The 5240-nt window shown below is 37.3% G+C and overlaps 1 pseudogene; it reads right to left on the reverse strand.

The window, feature by feature from the left end:
- Positions 1 to 4691: 4691 nt before the first annotated feature.
- LOC102811235 overlaps positions 4692 to 5240 on the reverse strand; it is a 2476-nt pseudogene continuing 1927 nt past the window's right edge.

Genomic DNA, 5240 nt, shown 5'->3' on the forward strand with positions numbered 1-5240 from the left:
ACAAGCCTCACTCTATCGCCTTTCTCATTAATGAGTTTGTTATTGTTGTCATTGTTAGGTTCCATCCAGTCAGTACCGACTAGACATAGCCACCCTATGCACAACAGAATGAAACACTGCTGAGTCCTGGGCAACCCACATACTTGTTGCCACGTTTGAGCCCGTTGATGTTGCCACTTTGCCAATCCATCTTGCTGAGGGTCTTCCTCTTTTTTTCTGACCCTCCAACTTACCAAATATGATATCCTTCTTAAGCAACTGGTCCCTCCTGACAATATGTCTAAAGTATGAAACATGAAGTTTGGCCATTCTAGCCTTCAAATACCACTCTGGCTGTATTTCTTCCAACACAGATCTATTGGTTCTTTTGACAGCTCATCGTACTTTCAATATTCTCCTTCAACACCATAACTCAAACAATCAATTCTTCTAAGGCCTTCATTATTCAGTATCCAGCTTTTGTATGCATATGAAGTTATTGAATACTATGGTTTGGGTCAGGCAGAACTTAGTCCTCAAACTGGCATCTTTGCTCTTCAAAACTTTAAAAAGATCTTGTGCAGCAGATTTGCCTAATACGATATGTCATTTGATTTCTTGACTGCTGCTTCCATGACTGTTGATAGTTGACCCAAGAAGAATGAAGTCCTTGACAACTTCTATCTATTCACTGTTGATGAGAATATTTTTTATAGCTCTTGTGGTGAGAATTTTTTTCTTTACATTAAGATGTAATCCATATCTAAGGCTATACTCTTTGATCTTCATCAATAAATGTTTTAAGTCCTCTTCACTTTCAGCAAGCAAAGTTGTATCATCTGCATATTGCGGGTTGTTAATCAGTCTTCTTCCAATCCTGATGCCACAATTCTCTTTATATAACCCAGCTTCTCAGAGTATTTGCTCAGCATACAGGTTGAATATGTATGATGAAAGAATACAACTTTTCTTAATTTTAGAACATTCAGTGTTCCCATGTTCTGCTTGAAAAACTATCTACCTCTTAGTCCATGTACAGATTCCTTATGAGCACAATTAAGTGCTCAGGAATACTCATACTTTGCAATGTTGTTCATAGCTTGTCATGATCTACACAATTGAAAGCCTTTGCATAGTAAATTAAGCACAGGTAAACATCTTTCTGGTATTCTCTGCTTTCAGCCAAGATCCTTCAGACATCAGCAATGATATTCCTCATTCCATGATCTCTTCTGAATCCAGCTTGAACCTCTGGAAGTTCTGTGTCATTGTATTCTTGCAGTTATTTCTGTATTACCTTTAGTAAAACTTTACTCTCATAGGATATCAAAGATATTGTCCGATGACTTCTGGATTCCATTGGGTGACCTCTTTTTGGAACGGGCACAAATATGGACCTTTTCCAATCAGTTGGCCAGATAGCTGTCTTCCAAATTTCTTGGCATAGATGAGTGAATGCCTCAAGTGCAACCTCACTTTCTTGAAAGATTTCAATTTTTATTCCATCAATTCCTGGTACCTTGTTCTTTGCCAATACCTTCAATGCACCTTGGACTTCTTTCTTCAGTATCATTGGCTCTTAATCATATGCTACCTTTTGAAAAGTTTGAACATCAACCATTTCCTTTTGGTACAGTGACTCTTTGAATTCCTTCCATCTGCTTTTGATGCTTTCTTCATCATTCAATATTTTGTCCAGATAATCCTTCAATAATGAAAGTCGAAGGTTGAATTTTTTTTTTTCAGTTCCTTCAGCTTGAGAAATGCTGAGTGTGTTCTTCTTTTTTGTTTTCTGACTCCAGATTTTTGCACATTTCATTGTACTATTTGACTTTGTCTTCTTTGAAATTTTCTGTTAAGTTCTTGTACCTTTCCATTTCTTCAATTTGCTTTGGCATCTCTACACTGGAGAGCTAGTTTCGTGTCTCTTCTGACATCCATTTAATCTTTTCCTTCTTTCTTTTCTTCTTAATGACTTTTTTATTTTTTTCCAGTATGATGTTCTTGATGTCAGCCCAAAAGTCTTCTGGTCTTCAGTCTTTAGTGTTTAATGTTTCAAATCTGTTATTCAGATGTTCTCTAAATTCAGGTGGGTAATATTCAAGGTAATATTTTGGCTCTCATGGACTTGTTTTCATTTTCTTCAGCTTCAGTTTGAGTTTCCATATGAGCTAGCGTCTCTTCACTGACGATCAAGTTTCAGTGTTTTAGTTATATATAAATTTATACAAGTTACATAAAAAAAATCTCCAAAAATATGACTTTCTTGTCTTACTTTGCATATCAGAATGCTTATGCCATGCACGAATGAGAGACTATGACTCACTTACTTTAGGCACATCTACAGGGAACTCCAGTCACTAGAAAAGGGCATCATGGTTGCTAAAATAGTAGATCAGCAAAAACAAGGGAAACTTTCAATGAGATGATTTGACATAATAGCTTTAACAATGCACTAAAACATACCAAAGATCATGAAGAGCACGCAGGTACCTTTTACATTTCAATCAATCTGTTATAAATAAGGCCACCATGAGTTGAAGCTGAGTTCAAGACCACTAAAAACAACACTACACCTTTACATATACTTATTCTTTTGCACAGATTACCCTTCATTGAGTTTCAGTTTAACTGGTACTGATCCTTTGGTCCTCAGAATCACTTATTTTACTCTGAATTTGCACTTGGTCATTCATTTTATTTTCTCCCAAAAAATCTATGATTTTCAGTGCCCACTTTTCTTATAACATGCACTACACTTCACTTTAATTATCTCTTTTCTATCACTTTGCAAGTAGTGAGTGAATCTTTTAGACAAAAGATCATATAAGTTTGTTTCATCTTTTTATTCCCAATATCTTTAATATATAATAGGTCATACTTGTGGCTCTATAGATTAGGATCTGGGATGCTAGTTACAAGGTTAGGGGGTGTCCGGGTTTAAACCTAATTGGCCAGCAGTATGGCAAGATCTGGGGACTCCTGGCTTCAGAGGACTAGAGTGGAGAGTGAAGCATCCAGCTGATATCAAATGAGGGAAGATGCACAAGGACACCCATACTTGCAGATTGTACCCATTGGATCTGGCTTCAATGGCTGGATGATCAGAACTTGACTAGAAGAAGAAAGGAGAGGAAATAAAGAACAATCTGCTACAATTTGATGAACTTGACCTATAATAATAGATGTAGTAGCTCAAAAGAGGCAACAAATCTTTATAAAGAGGATCATTTCCACCCCCTTGGTACACAGGGTTGAAAGATATAGGCAACTTAGACATTGGCTACCCAAAAGGGGGGAGCTACAAAGGCAAGAAGTGACTAGCTTACAAGCTTTCTAGAGGAAGCTTAGTTCCAAAGATTGCAGGGGAAGGTAAAATGTCCACTGAGTGGTTTCCAGTCTGTCTGGATGGGGCTGATGGATGAAAGGAGATGGGGATAAGACTCTTGTGGTACAATAGTGAATAATTGTTATCAGGAATGACTGTGAGAATTGGAAATGTAAAGGTAGATATTTTGTAACAAAAGGAGGGGAGTGGTTGATTTTGCAGACCAGCAGTGTATGTCCCTGGGACCATCAAGGGAGAGGAGTGGAGTGCAGACTCTACCTAGAGAAGCAGTGAAGTCAGAGATTGAGTGACTGGGGACTCTGGACTCAGGGAGGGAGGGGGCTGTGTGCTCACAGCTGGAGCGGGGGCAGGAGAGGCAGGCTTGCAGGGTGTACCTTTTGGCTGTTTGATGATACATGGAGGGGATTGTAATCATTGCAATGAAATGAAATACATTAGGATGAATGTAAAGTTAATGTTCTCCTTTGTAAACTTTCACATAATTCACAATAAAAACTTAAAAAAAAAAAAAGGTTAGGGATTCAAACCCACCAACCATATTAACTCACAGTGCCACACTAGGAATTCCATTATGTAGATTGAGAGGGGGACAATATGACTCAGCCTTCCATATTGGATATCTTGAGGCTCTAGCCTCAAGAATAGGAACTCAGAGTACAAAGATGTACAATGAAGGACTGTTTATATTTTATAGTATCTGGGAGGCTGCTTAATAGACAATTTAGAGTAAAGGATCAGGTTTATAAAGGTGCTTCACTGATTTTCTCTATTCTCCTCTGTTTAACTGCAGACCCTAACTTCTTCATTACTTGAATATTTGTAGAAAGATATTTGTTTTGTATTTCCTGTGTTACGGTAAGAATAGTACCAGTATGATGGCTGGCTGATTTATAAATATTAGTTTAAATAAATAAAATAATATCCCTTTTAAAAAAATCAGGCAAAGAAAACCCTATTGATCACCACAGTCTAATCCACAACCGAATCATAAATATTTCAAAGGCTAGGCAACATTTTATTCCATTGAGTATTGGGTCTCCATGAGTTAGCAGTGATTCAACAGTAGCTAACAACAGTAACAATAAAATACTATATATACATGATTATTCTAAATAGATAATTTATGTATAAGAGGATACTAAATTAACTAGAATAATCAAAGTTATTTTAAAGATTATCAACTGTGTGTAAAGCAACGTGATTGGCAGTATGATGACTTCAAGTATTCAGAAAATTTTAAAAACTAGCCTCTACATTATTTTTTTCCCCTTTGTTACAGAACATAAAATGGAGGATGAAATTGACAAAAATAAAGCTTGATTATGGAGTCATGGTGTAGCTAAGTGGGTAAATCTGTTGGACTTCAACCTGCATAGAGGTCCAGGTATTTAGCAGGTACAGAAACCTTCTGAGCCACACCATTGCTACTATTTGGCCATTTGGTATTTTTCTGCCACTTCTTACATTTCATTCTTTGGTTTTGGAACCAGGTCTTAACTTGTTTGTAGCTAAGGTTCAGGACTTCAGAAAGTTCTTGCGTCCGCTGCAGGCTGAGGTATTTCTGTTTCTGAAATCTGTCTTTGAGTATGCCCAGCTGCATCTGACAGACCATAGTTCTGACTTTCTGTTTCTTACCCTGGCCTTTACCTTCCTTGTTCATTGTTCTTTTCTCTGCAGAAGTGGGCAGTTTTACTTTGGGACTGTTTGAAGAATCAAGACTATCCTGATTAAGCAGATCTATGGAAGCAGGAAGAAGAGAGACAGTCTCTGAGTAGATGCCTCCACGGATGACATTTGCAAGAATGTATAATTTTCTTCAGCCTTCAAAATTGTAGATAATGATGAAGAGTCCCTAGAATCACAAGCCTCAGGCAGAGAAAAATAAAAATACACACACACACACACACAAAAA

This window comes from Chrysochloris asiatica, unplaced genomic scaffold (genome assembly GCF_000296735.1).
Source record: "Chrysochloris asiatica unplaced genomic scaffold, ChrAsi1.0 scaffold00068, whole genome shotgun sequence".
NCBI classification, from domain to species: domain Eukaryota; kingdom Metazoa; phylum Chordata; class Mammalia; order Afrosoricida; family Chrysochloridae; genus Chrysochloris; species Chrysochloris asiatica.